We start from the raw sequence: 23,806 nt of genomic DNA on the forward strand, positions 1-23,806 counted from the left end.
TAGTATGGAAATGATTTTGAGTGAAATTTCGCTATTTTATTCAAAATAGATGCGAACTTTGAGTATCTCTGTTTGGAATCTGGTTTTCCGTTAATAAGCTGTCGCACCCCTACAAACGACAACCCTCAGAAGTCGAAACTCATGCGAGCTAAGAATTAACGGGGTCTTACCTTTTAACGTGTGATTCCTAATAGAATAAACTACGTTTCATCACAAAATTGGGTTCTGTCATACACTTTTCAATTTTAACACTTATCTCACACAGTTTAGGAAATACTAAATATAAAAAATTATGTTATGTTTTGTTTCTGTCTTCCAGGAAAGGTTTTATACCGAACGAATATAAATCCAAATTGATATTCAAACATTATGCAACTCATACCTTTTTATTATTATATCAAAATCATCATTCGAAATGATAGTAACTTTCGATTATATTTCCCATACCTACCTCAAATGAATAAATATGCATAGATTTCATATAAATGTTTCAACAATTCAATTTCATGGCAAGGAGAAATGAGAGAGGATCATACGGAACGGTTGCGAAATGCTTTCAATAGTTAAAAGCTGATCCCATACGAGCAGCAAGACACGAGAAGTTTTTTTTGGGGTGCCTTAAATGTCTCAAATTGAAAGTACTACATTTTCATTAGTTTTTTAATAAGTTTGTGTTAGGAATCACACTTCATTACTCCTAGCTCGCAAAAATTTCGACTTTTGAGGGTTGTCGCTCATAGGGGTGCGATAGCTGGTTAACGGAAAAAACATATTTCAAACATATTTTTTTAACATATTTTGTTTATTTAAGTACTAAACCAGGAATTTTTCTGTTGAAAATTCACTTAATTTTTTTTGCGTTATGTTCAGCAATTCAAATCACATTATCCAATGCTATAGAATTGAAATATTAAAACATTCATTTCTATGAAAACTATGAATTTTAGGTCAGGAAGTATAATCAACAGTGATCATCATTTGAAATATTGATTGCGATATAATCATGAAAAGATATGAAATCCATTTAAAAAAGGGGAACACACTATGAAAAATTTATGAATTGGAACCATTAATCGTTCAATATAAGTCCCATAACAGAAACAAAATAATAATAATACAAATGAGAAATATATTAATTTGAAAAATTATCTTCAAATGCGTTTTTCATATTAGATTTTAAAAATTTCCGAAACACGATAGCCAGTTTTCAATATAACGCAGATCTAGAGAATTTCATGTAGACTCTAAATCTATAATAGAACTGTAATTAATATCATTTTCACATTGAAAGTTTTTCCTGACTATACCTTCTGAAATATCTACTTCTCTACCTGAGTAAAGTATCTGGAACATAACATGGGTCTTCAGACAATATGCCGCAAGAATTGTGAAATATTTAGGTGTATACTTGACTCTCATATAGAAAAACAAGAATGTTCCGCTTTGATGCAAATATGACGGATTTCTGCGTTTTTATAAAATTTTAGCGCACGTCCTGGTAATAGCTATTACGTTTTCATTTGTCCCCTATGTGTTAGGCATTCAAATTGAGTGAGGTTATAAAGTTTATCAACATTCTAATTATTAACATTCCAAATTAACTCACCATCAGAAACTCTGGCTTTCATCATAATTTTGTAGCCTCTGGAGAACTTTTCTGCTATTTTAAACTTTGTTACAAATAACTGAACGATTCACTTCAAAGAAAACCCTAAAACTACGAAGTTCGATAAAGTGAAAAACAGTGGCAACACTGTCCGAAGCTATAATGTCCAGTATGAGTCCTTAAGGTGGGCATTTCGCATAATATGTATAAATTCGAGGCACTAATAATAGTATTGTGAAATGAATCCCTAATGTAGAGAAAGTGAACAAGAAATGTATAAATGAATGTTTGTTCACAGGATAAACAAAGTGACCACACCTCATGAAATAATACATAAATCAATATATACGAAGTGAACTTATGCTAGATCATGCATTTCTAGGTGCGGCCTTAGGGATGCGTTTTGAGATGAGGCCACAATATCTGAAGATATATATATATATATATATATATATATATAATATATATGCAATAACCACAAATAATGAATGTTCCGGTTTGAAGGAAAAAGCAACAACACTTCGAACGATGATTCAGTTATTCATCTCAACAGTCAACAAATTAATTAGTTGGTCTAAGGCGCTCTCTTGAGAAAAAGAATGAACGATTTCAGACACCCAACGAATGTTGTCATTAGGATCATTTCGATAAAACTCTATATCGCTTTGACCCCATGGAAGAGTTCGAGTGGTATTCGGAATGATGAATCTTTTGTCGTCGTGATATGATAATGGGACTTTATTTTTCAATTCAGTGTAAATATCATGCAATACGCTTCTGAATGAGTTCATCTTCCTGAATATCATACCTCCCTCTTCGATAATTTTTTCATAGTCTTCACATGTCAATTTATTCTTTATAACAGATCGTTTGATGCCTTTGGCCTTCTTCATTTCACCATCAACAGATTTCACATAATACGCTTTAGCACCTGTACCGTAAAAGCTGATTATTGGATCATTTGGAAATTCATCCTTGAAATTACCTAGAACTGACTTTGTCACTGGAATATTGAATTGGTTTTCTATTTTATAATTAGATGTATCGAACTTATTTATATTATTTTTGATAAATTCATAGAAATTGTCTGTATTTACTTTTAGAATAAGGGAGCCGGTATCAGTGTATAGTAAGGACGCATCTTCTCCAAACTGTTGTTTGATAACTCTATAGAAAAAATCATACATACCTGTTTTGGATAATTCCAGAATGGAAAATCCTAAATACAGTGGTTTATCATAATGAACTTTTACTCTAGTCAATTGAATGGCAACAAAATTTTCTGTAAAAATTGAACATTTTTTAAAATTTGGTCGCGAAATGAGACAACTGCACCTATAGTTCTTTTTATATTTTCCCAATGTGTAATGAGTCTAACATCAATTCTATTGTCTACGTTTTCCATTGTTTTTCCATAGACTGCATTATTCAATGATTTATAGAAATCTTTTTCAGATTTGTTATCAGACCGATTACGCATTTCAGTATTCAAATCTATATAGGGCTTCATCCAACATGATTGCTTGAACCTCAATACTCTTTGTGTGTTCATCACTATCAAACCATGATTGACAGCTTGCTGTAAGTTTCTATAGTGAACAACAGATTTTAAACAGATTTTATCGTTTAAATTTGGAATTAATTTGGGAACTTTAGATTTTGCATATGGTGGTATCAAACGTTCAACTAAGAATGGAAAATCGGAATGTTTATCGTGAAGTTCTTGGGGATGATGTATAACCACTTCCAATACATATCCATAAGGACTATCAACATCCAGATTCATTATATCAAGATTGAGAATTTCATGAGGTGTTAACCATGAAAATTCACCTGTTGGTAATGGTTGTAACATGCTGTGACCATATAGATTTGTTGCATCCAAGTATGAAATGAATGAAGATGGTTCATTTGGATTATAATTTGGTAAAAATTTATTTTTTGCTTTATGTTTCCTTTCACTACATTGACTGATTCCACCACGAATACCTTTTTGGAAGAAGTGAACCATATCAATGTCAGTTAGTAATTCCAATTCAATATTCGTTTATTTCAACATGGCATCCCACGATAATCCGGGTGCGGTGAAGTATTGTGCCGGATCCAATTTATATTTATCAACAGATATATTTCTAGAGTTTTCAAAAAATGTCACATAATAGTAACACATCTGATTTCAAATATAAATCAGAGTATTCACCCAAATTCTGACATTTGAACAAATTCCATACAAGTTGGGCTCTCCCATAATCATTATCTGATATATGTTCACAATTGAGTTTATCATAAAATTGATTTTTGTTTGGAAGTCTCGGATGATTCAGTTTGTCGATGTCATCAACAAAACTATAGCGAAATACACCTTTCTTTCTCATTAAATTGAAATTTTCAATTTGTGGGAAATGTTTGCGCATCTCGATACACTAATCAGATGTTAAATTTGCACCTAAATTCTCCAAAGAACTAGGCATGAATCTGAAACTATCAATGAATCTCATTTTCAAATAATTCTTCTTCACCCTACCATCTTTATCCGTATAGGAGTGTGTAAAGAGATGTTTGGTGAAAGATATATATTTCTCATTAGTTTGTGGGATGACATCCACTTGATCTTTGTTTTTATACAATTCCTTTATGAATAAGTGACAATCATATCCACTCAGATTGTGAAAAATTATAGGAATGAAATTTGGTAATTTAAAATTCAAATTACATGATGAATGAGCAGCAGGGGACCTTTTTTTCCTGTGAGATGACAATGATCCCTCACTTTAACTTCACCATCATTGAATTGTTTAGAGCAAACGCCACAATTTGTGGCAGAAGCAAACTGTTCCTCTTCCTCAGGAGTTTGTGTTTCCATAGGAATAGGGAACCTGAGATGATTTTCATAAATATTTTTCAAATCATCTTCAATTTTGCTGACAAATGTCTGGGCTGTATCCACACCTCTATACGATACAAATTTTGACAAAACATCATTGTATGAACATTTAATCAAATAAGCAAATAAATAAGGCTCATGTTTGAATGTCTTGATCGAGTACGAGTATTCAGGATCTGGCTCAGTGGTTTGAATCGGCTTGAGTACTGATTCAAAATCGGCATACACTACAAATGGTACCTTCATTTGTTTCTCAAAGTTTTCAAACGTTAGTTTATTTTCAGGAACCATTTTCCCATACTTATTGACTTTGAAATTGGTTGATGGTGTTGTAGTACTCAAGTAATTACAATCATTTATTTTATGACGTAATAGTAATTGCTCATTAGAAAAATATAATAAACATCCATCACAAAAATATTTCTTATGTTCATGGGCCGATAGTTGACTTGAAACTAATCTTGAAAGATCTTTGATCCAACAATAATGACTATTACCGAAATCATCTGTGATAAATAACAAATTGACATGTCTCCTAAGTCTTCTCTGGGAGTAACGTGATGGTCCAATTATTTCATACATTATTTTACCCTTCCCGAATTTACTTTCTGAACCGTACACATTAACTGAAATATCATTCTTGTTCTCAAATTTCACAATATCCTTCAAATTTACCGGAAAATTCATACCTGTTACATCTATGACAGTATTGGAATGTGGATATGATGAAACTTCTGACATTAACCACGGCCTTCCTACGCTAGATACATTCAGGTAGCTTCACATATGAACATCCACTGAGCGGGCTGTATTTATTGATATTCACCTCCAGGAACATGATTTTTTCAAAAGTCCAATCTTAAATACAAATCAAAATTACTGATACATTCATTTGACTTGGTAGAAATGCTTACCTGAATCACGTTCCTGGAATTCTGTAGTTTGAGCGATAATTCCATTTCGAAATCCATCAAATGAGGAATTCAAATCAGTAGATTGGTCAACTATTCTATTCTGAGAGTTGAATGATTTGGTTTCCTTTAGGTCTTGCGTTTGCAAAATATAACTCCCAAATACTTCCATATTCACTTTGATGATTTTGTGAACCCTGATGGCTGAATCCAATAATTCAATAACTTTCTGCCTGATTTCATTAAAGAATAACATGTAATCGGTGGAAACAATGGAACTCTGCACCCTGTATGTAGCAATCCAAAGCTTGAAGGCACTCTTTATAATTTGAACACCATCACTCAATTGTACACATGCATTATTCTTATGTTGCAGACTTACAACAATCACATGTGTACATAGGTGTTGCAATGTCATCTAATCTCACTCGATTCACCGATGGACATCCTTGGCAACTCTGGAGCAGATGACGACGAAGGTTATCACTACGAGTAAAAGATTTACATTTTCTATGATATGTTCTCACTAACTCACTTTGTGTAAACTGACATAACCAACACTCGTCCGCTTCTTAAATACCACAGTCCTCGCCGCCTGCGCGTCACCATCGAGATCGATGGTAGGGCCATGCGTTACGTCATAGAAATCGCCGCATCGAGAGAGAGAGGTACTACCTATCCGAAATACAGGGTGAGTTTGCTACAATTCATGAGAAAGTTCGTTGTGAATTTTTGACCCGCAACATCACGTTTTTCCCATTTTGTTACATTTTGAGGAAGAATTCAAGCACCAGAACTAACAAGTGACGCATTAAAACTGATAGTTGACGTATCAAAATCGACGATTGAAGATCATGTTCACACGTCTTCTATAACTTTTCTCTCCTCCACCCAACTTATATTTTTCTGTCGAATGTTATCTTTCTCCACATAATCCTTTACAATTTTTTTCCGAACAAGACCAATCAATGACCATTTTATATTGTTGAAGGTCTACCTTCCGTTACGAATTAGATTAATTACATCGTTGACTTTCTTTTTCTGAAACCGAACTACTTCTTCTCCATACCCAAAAGTACAACAAAAACTATCACCCGATTCCTTTTGAAATTCAGATGTTTAATTCCCGAAAATATATTTTTGGTAACACCGCTGGCTAAATATTCCCTTGTGTTTCTAACAACCAAAATGCTGACTTTGCCTGGCACTCGATAAAGCCAAAAGGGATCAGAGGCTAGCAGACTTATTCAAATTATTGTCATCATGGATTTCTGATAGACGTGTTGAACGAAAGAGAATGAAATAGATCAGAATAGATATTTTCATGAATGAAGATCAGAAATCAATATGATAGAAGGAGATGTTGAACAGTTGCCGATAGTCTTTGTCTTTTCATGATATTTTTTTCATATGAATAGAAATTAACCCAAATATTTTTGGTATTCAGTTATATTTTTTTCCATAATTATTTCAATTATTATTCAATGTAGGATACATCCTATATTCAATATGAATTTTCACAAAATAAATAGAAGGTCATTTTTGTGTATGGCTCTCCAGCTTCTCTGCAAGTGGCCGCCGATGGATACCTCTGAATACTTCCTTCACCAGGGATGCGTATTGTCTCCAACCCTATTTTTATTGTTTATCAACAACTTATCGAAAAAAAAACAAGAATCCAATATATTGCTTCACTGACGACAGCATACTTGTCTCGTAATTTCATTTGGATTCCAAAACATCGGCTGCGAAAACATATCTTCATCGGCAGCAAGGGGTTGCAAATCTTGATGTGAATCTAGAGGTGGAATTGAATTGGAGTAAAAGTAACCAGGTTCAATTCAATGCCATGAAATCTCAGGCATCGGTTTTCTCCAAAAAGATACATGTTTTCGAGCCGGATATAATAATATCAGGACAGTCAATTCCGCTTTCTGTTTCGATGACATTGTTGGGGGTTAAAATGGACACCAACATGTCTTGGCAGAATCATATTGCTGGAATTGCAAAGGCTGCTTCTCAAAGGCTTGGAACACTGTTCCGAACCAGAAAACTGTACACACCTCATCAACTTTTAATGCTTTATAATGCTCAGATCAGACTTTCTTTGAAGTAATATTCTCATGTATGGAGCTCCACCTGATTGGAGACATGAACATCACTCGCAGCCTTGATAGTCTGGAACATCGAAGAAAGGTTGGAGATTTGTTTCCCTTTTACAGAAACTTTCGCGGAAGGTGTTCGAATGACTTGGCACATTCGATTCCACCAAGACCGGTACGTATCAGAAATACGCGACGGACTGTGGCTGCTTATCGTTGTTAAGTTCAACTCAGCATAACTCGAACTTCACGCAATAACTTTTTTATTTGAAGAACAGCGTCTACGTGGAATACACTTCCTTGGAACGTCTTTTCAAATGGATTTAATCTCCAGCGATTCAAATACAATGTGAATCGCTACTTTCGCACAGGCACCGCTCTTAGAGCGCCTTAGAGATTTTCCTATAGTGCTCGCGTTTTGTCCTTGAAAAATCGAATAAGTGACATTATTATTTACTAGTAGAATTATTTTTTCTCTGTAAACAGTTATCTTCTTTAAACATCGAAGTCCAGAATATGAAACATCCAAAAATGTTTGAAAAATTTAAATAGCGTAGTTTTTCAATACAGTTAAATATTGATACTTTATAATGAAATTATATTGAATTCTTTCAAATTATGAGTATACTGATCGTTACAGTTACCAGTAAAACTGATGAAGTTACCGTGTACTGAAACGTGTCTTGATTGAATTTTAGAGTGCGAAAATTGGTATAATCACAATCATGGGTAGCATATTCTTTCAAATTGTATATATTTTTTTGATAAAATAACCATTTCAACCCTTATTAAGAAAATATTTTGAGTAACGTGGGAAATGAATCCGACTCAATTAAAGCTCGTGCTATCATTTTTTAAATTATCAAGAATACAACTTTTAAAATATAATATTGTGAAGTTGGAAAAAATTACATGTAACATTACCATGTAGTATCTTGAGAGTTCAGCATATGTCAATCTTTCAGTGCCCATTTCAATGTTTTAAAAAAGACACATTTCATGAGCATTATATTTGCCCTCTGAATCATACAATTCAATTCAATATTTTTGGGACTAACGCAAAATTGAAACTGCGTTAGTTTTTATTTAAGTAGTGAATCACTTCAAAGGTCAAGGCCGCATTTGTGTTCGTGTCTTTGGATAGATAAATACCTACCTAACTATTTCAAGATTAAAATTGATAGTAGTGAACATATTTTTGTTCGAGTGAATTCGATCAGAGAGAGGGCACACCGATGAATATGCAATTACACCATTACGTCGTTAATGACGTCATAGTGGTGGGGGGAGGCATGAGTCGGTCTAGGTCATTCACCCCACGTGACGTCATAGTGGTATGGGGAGGCATGAGTTGGACATGTCATTCAAGGTCACCCTAATTACACCATTACGTCATTAATGACGTCATAGTGGTGGGGGAGGCATGAGTCGGACATGTCGTTCAAGGTCACCCTAATTCACCCTACGTGACGTCATGTGAGATCATGGTCCAGTGGTGGGGGTGTCCAGTGGTGGGGGTTGAAGGGTGTGGTGTCCAGTGGTGGTGGACGGCATCGAGAGAGGTAAGGACACACTGATGAATATGCATTACACAGCCACACGCCGTGGAGTGCACATCTCGCTCTCCTGCCATTGAACGGTTGCTGCTGCTGTGACGTCACACCACTACTAACTTGGTGGGCTCACACCGATGGAACATTCATTACTTGGAGGATCTTTGAAGTATGCAGACGTATGTTTGTACACAGACACTCACATGATAAACCCTGACCCGTGCATTCACACACCTACCCTCAAGGTCACCTTAATTACACCATTACGTCATTAATGACGTAGATGAATGATATTCTTCTTCTTCCCCCAGCGAATAATACACCTTCTCATTTCTGAAAAGCAATGATTGATCAATATCTGAAAGTTAATGAAAAAATTATCACTAACGAAGAATTATTCGTGTTTTCCATAATCTGCAATAAAAAATAATACAATGTTAAAATTTGTATGATATTAGTGAAAAAGTAGCATTCTTAAATAAAAATCTTTTATCAAGATTTTGAAAATTAAGATTCGAAGGATAGAAGGTATATAAAATCTAAGGTTACCACATGTTGCTTTTTTTAGTGAAAAGTTTACCATTTAAGGGGTGTCTTAACTACATAAAATTGTATAGATTTGTGGGATGACTCATTTTCATTAGACAACACAAATATCGCCTTCCAAACTAATGGAAACACTTTATTACTTTGTCAAATGGTTTTTTTTTCATTAGAATAGATGATTGTTGATGTATTCGAAATATATAACCAATTCGTTAGAAAGCTGTATGTGTGAGCGTAAAAACAGCTGATTTTTGTTCTCGAATGTTTTTTTTGTTATCACGCTAGATTATTTAAACAAGTTGGGGGAGGCGATTACCATAGCAGTATTAATTGTGTTCCTGTTGCGTTTGTGTGTGTGCAACATTTTCAATAATCAAATGTAAGTAGGAAATTTGTCTTGTTTTATTCACGAAATTTTCGAAGTGATTTTCTTTCAATACGAAATATCTCGTTTACCGTAAAAACTTTTAGTCAAAATTGTGCGTGCAAACGAAAAATTTCATTTTGTTTCAATACGAAATATATCGTTTTCCGTAATTTTCGCCTCCCATCAAATTGAATTTCCCGTTTCAGACTTTCAATTAATTAGTGATAACGATAATTTCACATGTTGGTATTTTGCATAAGTATTTATTGATTACATTAAGTAAAATATTATTGCGAAATAGTCATTTATTGATCAATAGATTTAATTTTCTTCAGGAGTTCTTTTAGCTGGTGCAAAAGTCCTTCTGCAGGGCATGGAACACCGAATAAATTCCAATTGAATTGTCCAGCTTCACTTATTTTTCGAGTGAATTCATTGTATTTATAATAGGTGTACTTTCTAAAAAAATACATGTGTCCATGAATGTATCGAAAAGCACCTGTGATATCTCCTGGAATTCCCGGAAATATATCGGAAATCCGTCCTCTGGTTGTTATTACACCAGGTGTTTCAAAAAATTCAACGTATGATTTATTGTCATACAGTATGTAACCTTTTCCACTATTAGTTTGGAATATCACATTTATATCGGATGTTACTCGAATTGGATGTGGAAAATAATGATATAATAATAATAATGAACGAAAAATTGGATCAAAGAAAAAAACATGACGGCAATGTGTACAGGGTGTCTCAAAATGTGTCATTGAAAACATGACAGTTTAACGATGCTCTATCGTTTTGGCTTGTGATTCTTCAATGTGTACAGGGTGTCTCATCATTTGAGAAAAAAACATGTACGGGGTGTCTCAAAATACATCGACGTGAAAAATAATGGTATAATAATGATAATGAATAAAAAATCGGATTAAAGAAAAGAACATGACGTCAATGTGTACAGGGTGTCTCAAAATGCGTCATTAAATACATGACAGTTTAACGAGGTTCTATCGTTTTGGCGTGTGATTCTTCAATGTGTACAGGATGTTTCATCGTTTGAGAAAAAAACATGTACGAGGTGTCTCAAATACGTCAGCGTGGAAAATAACGGTATAATATTAATAATGAACGAAAAATTGGATTAAAGAAAAAAACATGGCTGCCATACACGGTGTTTCATCGTTTAGGAAAAAAACATGTACAGATGTCTCAAAATACGTCGGCGTGAAAAATAATGGTATAATAATAATGAATGAAAAATCGGATTAAAGAAGAAACATGACGTCAATGTTTACAGGATGTCTCAAAATGCGTCATTGAAAACATGACAGTTTAACGAGGTTCTATCGTTTTGGCGTGTGATTCTTCAATGTGTACAGGATGTTTCATCGTTTGAGAAATAAACATGTACGAGGTGTCTCAAATACGTCGGCGTAGAAAATAACGGTATAATATTAATAATGAACTAAAAATTGGATTAAAGAAAAAAACATGGCTGCCATACAGGGTGTCTCATCGTTTGGGATAAAAAAACATGTACAGGGTGTCTCAAAATGCGTCATTAAAAACATGACAGTTTAACGAGGCTCTATCGTTTTGGCGTGTGATTCTTCAATGTGTACAGGGTGTCTCATCGTTTGAAAAAAAAACATGTACGAGGTGTCTCAAATACGTCAGCGTGGAGAATAACGGTATAATAATAATAATGAACAAAAAATCGGATTGAAGAAAAATACATGGCTGCCATACAGGGTGTTTCATTGTTTAGGAAAAAACATGTACAGGGTAGGGTGTACGTCGACGTGAAAAATTATGATATAATAATAATAATGAATGAAAAATCGGATTCAAGAAAAAAAAAAACATGACGTCAATGTGTACAGGGTGTGTCAAAATGTGTCATTAAATAAACATGACAGTTTAACAGGGCTCTATCGTTTCAACGTGTGATTCTTCAATGTGTACAGGGTGTCTCATTCAGGAAAAAACAAGTCAAAGGGGCCTAACGTTTTAGCGTGCGATCCCAATGGGTAACGTTAGAAAATGGGGCAATGGGGGTATTCAGTAATGACATTTCAAAATACGTCACAGGCGTTTTTTTTTTTTTTTTTTTTTTTTTTTTTGTGTTAGTGACGTCAATGTATACAGGGTGTCTCAAAATACATCGGCGTTGTTGAATTATAAAAATAATGAATGAAAAATCGGATTGAAGAAAAAAACATTACTACCAGCGTCAAAGAGAAAACATGGTTGCCATCGAAATATACAGGGTGTCTCATCGTTTAAAAAAACATGACGTCCATGTGTACAGGATGTCCCAAAATGCGTCATTGAAAAACATGACAGTTTAACGGGGCTCTATCGCTTTAACGTGTGATTCTCAAAAGTGTACAGAGTGTCTCAAAATATATCATTTAAGGAACATGACGGTTCAACGGGGTTCTATCATTTTGACGTGCGATTCTTCAATATGTACAGGATGTCTCATTCAAGAAAAATTATGACAGTTTAACGGGTCTCTATTGTTTCAGCATGCGATTCTTCAATGTGTACGGGATGCCCCAAAATGCGTCATTCAAGGAACAGGATAGTTCAACGGGGCTCTATTGTTTTACCGTGTGATTCTTCAGTGTGTCTCAAATACGTCATTTAGGAAAACATGACAGTTCAACAGAATGCCTCAAAATACGTCATTTAATAAAAAAATTCGTTTCTGGCTCAAAATCCAATGCTGTTTCTTATGGAGCTTGAGTTTAGTCATTTTCAGACCTCGTAGCGAAACCTTGTGGAATACCCAACTCGAGGTAGATGTGACGTGTGTGAGAGTTATACGACGCAATATATATGTTTATATGAGGAAGAAGTGTATATGAAGTCAGCGTGGAGTAGAGAAAAAACAAAGATTGCAGTCAAAAGGGCACTAAACCAAATTTTCGTTAATAATAGTAGCAGCGTCATGTACAGCGCGTCAAATGGAAAAAGAAGAAATGCAGAATACATCGACAGAGAAAAAACAAAGATTCAGGAGGAGTTAACCAGATAAACGTAAACATAACAGAAAAATGTATATAGGATGTCGTTTGAGAAAGGAATGTGGTAACGAGGATCTAGGAGGATATAATGCGATAAAACGTTCAGTTTTGTCTCGAAAACGCATTGAAAATTTCGCAAAATTTCGATGCAATAAATGAGACAGTTTTGTCATTTGAATCGCATCGAAAAAAATGCATTTTCAAAACCCTCATTTCTTCGAAAAACCCATATGATTTGCATTGTATCGCGTCACGGATAATGATGCAAAAATGACATGAGAATCGCTTCAAAAAAATGTCAAAAATTCAGCGCGATAAAACGTTCATTTATGTCGTGATTATCGCATGAAATATTTCGCAAAATTTCAATGCGTTGAAACAATCAATTCAGGCACTCCAATCGCTTCGAAAAAATGTTATTTCTGCCACACATTTTCCAAACAAAAAAATTGTAAACGCATATACACAGTAACTTAATGCTTCAAAATAAGTATCAAACAAATAACGCATGATAGAAAGATACAAAATCGTTTATGATATTAACTATAGTCCGTTCATAATTTATTGATAGCTCACTGCAAGTTTCACCCTCATTAGAGAACTGAAATACAGAGAGGACAGCTAATATGATATAATAACAAAAACCAAACTAAAACTGGCAGTTTAAGATGTTTTCGACTAACCCACCTTGTATCTGAAGGAATACAATACAGCTATAAAACTTTTAATCCGATTATGTAGGTATTTTGAGTGGAAATGAGTGACCAGTGTCGTAGAGTATATGATTAAAACATTAGTTACTTTAAATAAATAAATATATTAACATTCTTAAACTGTAGGTACTGTAAACTGTATTTTTATTTTAAAAAAATTTCTTTATTTCATTCAAAAATAATAAGTTACTTGCAATTTGTAAAAGATACATTTATTTAATTAATACCTATTTTTAAATGATATAAACTACGATTACTTACAAAACTATTAAAATTCAAAATAAACAGGATCATCTTCGGAATCCGAGTCGTCTTGCAGGTTAATAATTAGCGGTTGTGTCTCTACAGTCGCATCAATTATATTGTCAAGATCCCACATTTTTTGTTCTTCTTCTATTGCATATCTTACTGCATCTCGCCAATTTTGTTCTGTAATATGTTGTAAAGGCTCATATAACAATTCACGTACAGCATGTATTTTATATGACGTATTTTTTCTAGCCACATAGCTTTTCATTTGTGCCCAAATGAGTTCAATTGGATTTAATTCGCAGTAGTAGGGTGGAAATCTAAGGACTGTGATATTTCGTCTTTCCGCCATTTTGTCAACTACGTATTTCTTGAACTTAGATTTGTGTTGCCGGGCAATTTTTAAAAGTTCTGCTTTAACCATTCCATCTTCGTAAGGCAGGGACTTATTCCGCAGCCAGTCAATGATATCCTGTTTCTTCCACGCAGTCGTTGGAAGTCTTTCAACTAGTCGTGAATGATAAGGTGCATTATCTAATACTATAATTGAGTGTGGTGGTATATGTTCAATCATCTGCTCAAAATACTCTTCGAAAACATCAGCTGTCATCTCCTCGTGATAGTCTTTTGTGCTTTTGGATTCAAATTCCAACAAACCATGCTTAGCAAATCCTTTTTCACTGCCAATGTGAGAAACTATTAATCTACTGCCTTTACCAGAGGGTGGGGAAATACCAGTAGACCAACCTTACATAAAGGCTTGCCTGGAGCTGTCCAAATTTTTGTGAGAGTATGACCTGCGTTTACCCACGTTTCGTCCTGATAGTAAATTGGCCTTCCTTCAGCCCGAAATTTTCGTATAGATCTTAGATACTTTCTTCTCCAACATATTATCTCTTCCCGGTCAATCAAAAGTGATTTTCGGTCTGATTTCTCCCACCGGAAATTTAATTCTTTTAAAACTTGCCACAATTTGGTTCGTCCGACATGAGGCAAATCCGGGTCGTCTCTAACTTCTTGTAAAATTTTGTTTAAGTTGGGTATTTCTTTTTTGTATAAAAATTCGTGAATTTTCCTTCGAATACCATTTTTGGCAAATTCATCAATTTCAATAGGTTTTCTCCCCCTCTTTAAGTATTCGTTTGTATTTGGGTTAGCTATACCTTTTTTTTTTCTTTCTGATAGGAACCTATATATTGTTGACTCCCCTACGCCCGTCATGTTGGCACAACTCTTGATTATGTTCTGAACAGTGTTTGTGGGATTCTGAGAAACCAGAGCATCGTGAACGTTCAAAACAATAGTCTTCTCTCTTGGTGAATAGACAGACTTACTGACTGTACGCAACAGTACCGGTGTAAAACTTGATGATGTTGATGATGATGACGAAGCCATCGCAAGCAATCAAACAAAACAAGCAGGAACGAAAGATACGTATATGTTTGTAGGAATATGAAAAAAAGTTACTCACGCACTGCACAAAATTCGCAAAATAAATATTAGAGACGTTAATTACTGCCGTAGACGCCGAAACACCAACGAGCCGTAAAGTAAATGCGATGAAAAAATGTACTGAACCAAAAATTATTTTCGTTCGTAACAACTTCACCCTTTCAAGCAAGTTTCGAATATAAACTGAAGCTTTATATTTAATGAATAAACACCTCAGGAACCTCCGCCTATGATTTTACGAGTTTTACGACCGTTTTATGACTTGGGCCCTCATTTTGTGCTATCGACAAATTATGAACGGACTGTAGAACCGAATACATTCATTTATGCCGCGATTATCGCATGAAAAATTTCACATTTCAATGCGTTCAGGCACTCCAATCGCTTTGAAAAAACGCTATATTTGCTACATATTTTCTGAACAAAAAAATATATATAAACGCGTATACAGAAAGACTAAGTGCTTCAAAATACGTCTCAAACAAATAACGCATGACAGAAAGATCGAATATCGTTTATGATATGAACTAGAACCGATTTTTCGGTTCCAATCAATTTTCGTCTGAAAATACAGACTATCAGCCAATAAAATTCATCTCAAAATTTCTATGCAAATTTAGTATTAAAAATATCGAAATCATTTCCTTCAAATAATTATTCAGGATGTTTCGCTAATCAAAATTGTATGCACTCCAATCGCCTCGAAAAAACGTTATTTCTGCCACACATTTTCCAAACAAAAAAATTGTGAACGCATATATATATATATATATATATATATATATATATATATATACACAGTAACTTAATGATTCAAAATGAGTATCAAACAAATAACGCATGCTAGAAAGATACAAAATCGTTTATGATATGAACTAGAATCGAATACGTTCATTTATGTCGCGATTATTGCATGAAAAATTTCACATTTCAATGCGTTCAGGCACTCCAATCGCTTTGAAAAAACGCTATATTTGCTACATATTTTCCGAATAAAAAAAAATATATGAACGCGTATACGTCTCGAACAAATAACGCATGACAGAAAGATCAAAAATCGTTTATGATATGAACTAAAACCGATTTTTCTGATAGAATAAGTATAGAATAACGAATGCGCTGGTACGTCAGTCATATAAAAATCAATTGCAATTTCGTCATCGCTTCCTAATTGAATTGGTTTTTGTTGATACCAAGGAAACATAATGGAAGATTTTTCGCCGCTATGTCTCGATCTAAGCAAAATTTCGAAATTGGAATTTGAAATTGGAAACTTCCGAAGCAGTTGCATAATTTACATATTCAAAACAGAGTGCTCGATCGAAACGTGCCTCAAACGAGATATCCGCTGCGAAGAATTCAACCTCACAGCGTAGATTATGTCGCTACCAATGCTGATAATAAATTTCATGCTTTTAACTGAAATAATAAATAACGTTTTGTATGTGAACGTACCAAAGGGCGCAAAATTCATGGCAATATGTGTGAAGCCCAATAATTTAGATCATGGATGCAATAGAATACAATGAAAATTAATAAGTGCAACATTCGTCAATGACGAACAGTGGGACAGTTTTTGCAATCAAAATTTCAAAGAATACTTACTGCCTTCAAATATAAACTGAGACTGATATTCCAAGATATATTCCAAGATCTTCGAGAAGTGGAAACAGAAAGTGTTGAATATGTTCCAGAACTCGCAAGGATAACGAAAAAGAAGTCACAAATGGAATTTGGCCTTTATAGAATTTTCATTATAGTATCTAGAATATTAGCATGCATTTGAGTAGCACTGTATAATTATGAAATTTATTGAATATTCACGATGTGTTAACGAGGCTCTATCGTTTCAACGTGCGATCCCCTTCGTTAAAAGTGTGACTTATATGAAGCATACAATCATTTTGTCATTAATGGTGTATCGGTAATCGAGGTGGCTTTGATCATCGATTCAACTTGAGAAAATACAAGGACAGCCTGTCGTTTGTCATTTATGATGTCTCAACGCGTGTTTGAAAGTCACATTAATGAATTTCACAAAAATTTAATGCGTTGAACCGATTATTTTCATTATAACATTTTAGACGCGTGACAGAAAGACATTAAACCGTTTAAGATAGTCGGTTAATCGTAGGGATTTGTGATTTTATTTCCCTGTAAAATATAGTAACCCAGAATCGAAATTTTTTCAAACAATAAGACATTGGTGAAATCAACGGTAATGTTTTTGTGTTCTTTGAAATGTTTTCCTTTATTGAATCGAAATTTATCAACTGTGGGACATCGTAGTTTACGCATATGCTTCTTTTTATCCTGCAAAGAATTCAAAAATCTCGTTCTCCAGTATATCCATTATGTTTGGATATTTGATAAGCTCAAAATAGCGCCTTTGGTCAGTTAGCAATCTCAGGAGATGCCCAATATCAAAAAATCTTGCGTGACAGAAAGACATTAAACCGTTTAAGATAGTCGGTTGATCGTAGGGATTTGTGATTTTATTTCCATGTAAAATATAGTAATCCAGAATCGAAATTTTTTCAAACAATAAGACATTGGTGAAATCAACGGTAATGTTTTTGTGTTCTTTTAAATGTTTTTCTTTATTGAATCGAAATTTATCAACTGTGGGACATCGTAGTTTATGCATATGCTTCTTTTTATCCTGCAAAGAATTCAAAAATCTCGTTCTCCAGTATATCCATTATGTTTGGATATTTGATAAGCTCAAGATAGCGCCTTTGGTCAGTTAGCAATCTCAGGAGATGCCTAATATCAAAAAATCTCGAATGTGTGTAAACATAACAGAGAAAATTTACAGGATGAACAACCGTTTCAACGTACGATTTCAATCAGGAATGTATACCAACTGTGTGCTATCCCAATGAGAAACGTATACACGATGCCTCAAAATACATCGTTCACGAAAAACATTAGGGACGTCATTGGACTGAGGAAACTTTGTTATTTTTTAGAGATACAGAGATGTGTGTGAGTACTGTCACCTCACAATTTCACTGGAGAACATGAAAATATATTCAACGAATTTGAAGAAGTCAACATTATTTGAGTAATGAATGATTCAATATGAAGTGTATTTTATTTGATAATATAATGAACATCAATATTTTCCCAAGAATATAACGCGCCCATTTTGAACACTTCAATAACCCATATATTTCCATATGTGCCAAATTATCACATTAATCACTCAAAAAATACATAAAAATATAACTCGATGAGAAGTACATTTTTCTATGTAATTGAAAAACAAAAATAATACTTGACGGAAAAGCAATAAGCCGTTAATGATAGTCGGTTGATCGTAGGGAAATTGTGATGTCATTCGACGTCAGCGAGTGATAGAGAGAAACAAACATAGCGGCTTCGTTAATAATTGTTGAATTGTGAGAGATGCTCAATTTATTGAGAAAGAAAACAAAACCAAGATTATGATGTGCCAAGATAGCGTCTTCAATAATAATTTATTGGAATTGTCATACAGCGCGTACTGAGACGAAGGAATTTTGAAATCATTTCAGCAATATGATGCCACACAAAGTTCGGCAAATTTCACGCGTTAACGTTATGTGAAGATTTGTTTTCATTCAGATCGATTTTCATTAATTTTCAGTTTTCTTTTTTATTCTAATGAATTTTTCAACATTATATAATCAAATTTACGTCATGTGAATGATCTGAAATGAAACATGGTCCCTTTTCCGATTGCATAATGATATAATTTTTTGTGTTGTTACATAAGTATTCATTGATTACATTATGTACAATATTATTGCGAAATAGTAATTTATTCATAAATAGATTTATTTTCAATCAGGAGTTCTTTGAGCTGGTGCAAAAGTCCAGGGCTGGAACACCAATTAAATTCCAATTGAATTGTCCAGCTTCCACTATTTTTCGAGTGAACTAAGTCATTGTATTTATAGTAGGAGTAACTGAAGGTTTTTTCAGCATGAAGCAACATTTTGGCAGATGCTTGCGGAAAAGACCATTCATCCCGAATCGTGAAAGCATTTTCAGCGATTACACATCTTGGTCTTTGAATCAAACTCAGAGTATCTGAATTCAGTGTACCATCCACGGAAATATTATATTTCTCTTGAAAACTATACATAGTCGATTCAAAATCTACGAGAGAATTATTGTTATGGATGTGCCCATATCGAAATATATTCTACATTGTTTCTTCTTTGGTTACATTTTCACAAGTAGTGAGGTAAGAAAAAATATGAGTACTCACCACAACATTTTGAAAAAATACTGAATTCACAAGTCATTCTTCATTTTCATATATATGATCCTTGTGAGTATGTCGGTATTAGGTAGCCGGGCGGTTCGACGTGGGTGTTTTGTTCACTCAGTCAATCGGCCGATGTGTGAGTCGTTGGTTCAAGCCGCAGGCTGAACGCTCGATTTTCACTTGCTGTCGTCCAACCCGTGTTAGGAATCACACTAACGTGTGATTCCTAACGTGTGATTCCTGTTATGTTCGACAAAGAACAATTAATGTATTAATTGTTCATTTTCGGTGGCATAACAGGGTGAAAACTTCAGCTCTCATAAGTATCAACATTCTGATGATGAACGGGCATTAACCGGGACCTGGGTGATTGAGGAGATTGAAAAAGTCGTAGAGTTGGGATATTGTATTCTCGAAACCATGGAGATTTAGTCCTATGATACAGTACAGTTTGGTGTAAATGATTTTTTGACCCCTAGTCATTATTATTTCAATATTATTCCGTTTGCAGATCATTATTAACTAAGTTGCAGTTGAGGTCGTAATTTTTTTTCTGTTACGCCCATGCTGGCGTCATTACCATCTTGCCCACACATGTTTTAACATGCTTGAAATATGTTTTTTTTTCGTTAACCAGCTACGAAGCTAACCCTACGAACGACACCCCTCAGAGGTTGTGCGAGCTAAGGATTAACGAGGACTTACCTTTTAACGTGTGATTCCTAACACGGGTTGGACGATAGCAAGTGAAAATCGAGCGTTCAGCCTGCGGTTTGAACCAACGACTCACACATCGGCCGATTGACTGAGTGAACAAAACACCCACGTCGAACCGCCCGGCTACCTAATACCGACATACTCACAAGGATCATATATATGAAAATGAAGAATGACTTGTGAATTCAGTATTTTTTCAAAATGTTGTGGTGAGTACTCATATTTTTTCTTACCTCACTACTTGTGAAAATGTAACCAAAGAAGAAACAATGTAGAATATATTTCGATATGGGCACATCCATAACAATAATTCTCTCGTAGATTTTGAATCGACTATGTATAGTTTTCAAGAGAAATATAATATTTCCGTGGATGGTACACTGAATTCAGATACTCTGAGTTTGATTCAAAGACCAAGATGTGTAATCGCTGAAAATGCTTTCACGATTCGGGATAAATGGAACAAAAAAAATATAAATGGTCTTTTCCGCAAGCATCTGCCAAAATGTTGCTTCATGCTGAAAAAGCCTTCAGTTAATCCTACTATAAATACAATGACTTAGTTCACTCGAAAATAGTGGAAGCTGGACAATTCAATTGGAATTTAATTGGTGTTCCAGCCCTGGACTTTTGCACCAGCTCAAAGAACTCCTGATTGAAAATAAATCTATTTATGAATAAATTACTATTTCGCAATAATATTGTACATAATGTAATCAATGAATACTTATGTAACAACACAAAAAATTATATCATTATGCAATCGGAAAAGGGACCATGTTTCATTTCAGATCATTCACATGACGTAAATTTGATTATATAATGTTGAAAAATTCATTAGAATAAAAAAGAAAACTGAAAATTAATGAAAATCGATCTGAATGAAAACAAATCTTCACATAACGTTAACGCGTGAAATTTGCCGAACTTTGTGTGGCATCATATTGCTGAAATGATTTCAAAATTCCTTCGTCTCAGTACGCGCTGTATGACAATTCCAATAAATTATTATTGAAGACGCTATCTTGGCACATCATAATCTTGGTTTTGTTTTCTTTCTCAATAAATTGAGCATCTCTCACAATTCAACAATTATTAACGAAGCCGCTATGTTTGTTTCTCTCTATCACTCGCTGACGTCGAATGACATCACAATTTCCCTACGATCAACCGACTATTATTAACGGCTTATTGCTTTTCCGTCAAGTATTATTTTTGTTTTTCAATTACGTAGAAAAATGTACTTCTCATCGAGTTATATTTTCATGTATTTTTTGAGTGATTAATGTGATAATTTGGCACATATGGAAATATATGGGTTATTGAAGTGTTCAAAATGGGCGCGTTATATTCTTGGGAAAATATTGATGTTCATTATATTATCAAATAAAATACACTTCATATTGAATCATTCATTACTCAAATAATGTTGACTTCTTCAAATTCGTTGAATATATTTTCATGTTCTCCAGTGAAATTGTGAGGTGACAGTACTCACACACATCTCTGTATCTCTAAAAAATAACAAAGTTTCCTCAGTCCAATGACGTCCCTAATGTTTTTCGTGAACGATGTATTTTGAGGCATCGTGTATACGTTTCTCATTGGGATAGCACACAGTTGGTATACATTCCTGATTGAAATCGTACGTTGAAACGGTTGTTCATCCTGTAAATTTTCTCTGTTCTGTAATATGTTGTAAAGGCTCATATAACAATTCACGTACAGCATGTATTTTATATGACGTATTTTTTCTAGCCACATAGCTTTTCATTTGTGCCCAATGAGTTCAATTGGATTTAATTCGCAGTAGTAGGGTGGAAATCTAAGGACTGTGATATTTCGTCTTTCCGCCATTTTGTCAACTACGTATTTCTTGAACTTAGATTTGTGTTGCCGGGCAATTTTTAAAAGTTCTGCTTTAACCATTCCATCTTCGTAAGGCAGGGACTTATTCCGCAGCCAGTCAATGATATCCTGTTTCTTCCACGCAGTCGTTGGAAGTCTTTCAACTAGTCGTGAATGATAAGGTGCATTATCTAATACTATAATTGAGTGTGGTGGTATATGTTCAATCATCTGCTCAAAATACTCTTCGAAAACATCAGCTGTCATCTCCTCGTGATAGTCTTTTGTGCTTTTGGATTCAAATTCCAACAAACCATGCTTAGCAAATCCTTTTTCACTGCCAATGTGAGAAACTATTAATCTACTGCCTTTACCAGAGGGTGGGGAAATACCAGTAGACCAACCTTACATAAAGGCTTGCCTGGAGCTGTCCAAATTTTTGTGAGAGTATGACCTGCGTTTACCCACGTTTCGTCCTGATAGTAAATTGGCCTTCCTTCAGCCCGAAATTTTCGTATAGATCTTAGATACTTTCTTCTCCAACATATTATCTCTTCCCGGTCAATCAAAAGTGATTTTCGGTCTGATTTCTCCCACCGGAAATTTAATTCTTTTAAAACTTGCCACAATTTGGTTCGTCCGACATGAGGCAAATCCGGGTCGTCTCTAACTTCTTGTAAAATTTTGTTTAAGTTGGGTATTTCTTTTTTGTATAAAAATTCGTGAATTTTCCTTCGAATACCATTTTTGGCAAATTCATCAATTTCAATAGGTTTTCTCCCCCTCTTTAAGTATTCGTTTGTATTTGGGTTAGCTATACCTTTTTTTTTTCTTTCTGATAGGAACCTATATATTGTTGACTCCCCTACGCCCGTCATGTTGGCACAACTCTTGATTATGTTCTGAACAGTGTTTGTGGGATTCTGAGAAACCAGAGCATCGTGAACGTTCAAAACAATAGTCTTCTCTCTTGGTGAATAGACAGACTTACTGACTGTACGCAACAGTACCGGTGTAAAACTTGATGATGTTGATGATGATGACGAAGCCATCGCAAGCAATCAAACAAAACAAGCAGGAACGAAAGATACGTATATGTTTGTAGGAATATGAAAAAAAGTTACTCACGCACTGCACAAAATTCGCCTTCAGTTACTCCTACTATAAATACAATGACTTAGTTCACTCGAAAAATAGTGGAAGCTGGACAATTCAATTGGAATTTAATTGGTGTTCCAGCCCTGGACTTTTGCACCAGCTCAAAGAACTCCTGATTGAAAATAAATCTATTTATGAATGAATTACTATTTCGCAATAATATTGTACATAATGTAATCAATGAATACTTATGTAACAACACAAAAAATTATATCATTATGCAATCGGAAAAGGGACCATGTTTCATTTCAGATCATTCACATGACGTAAATTTGATTATATAATGTTGAAAAATTCATTAGAATAAAAAAGAAAACTGAAAATTAATGAAAATCGATCTGAATGAAAACAAATCTTCACATAACGTTAACGCGTGAAATTTGCCGAACTTTGTGTGGCATCATATTGCT

The sequence above is a fragment of the Leptinotarsa decemlineata genome, unplaced genomic scaffold (genome assembly GCF_025532065.1).
Source record: "Leptinotarsa decemlineata unplaced genomic scaffold, Ldec_3_MD MMD2_tig00026358_RagTag_RagTag, whole genome shotgun sequence".
NCBI classification, from domain to species: domain Eukaryota; kingdom Metazoa; phylum Arthropoda; class Insecta; order Coleoptera; family Chrysomelidae; genus Leptinotarsa; species Leptinotarsa decemlineata.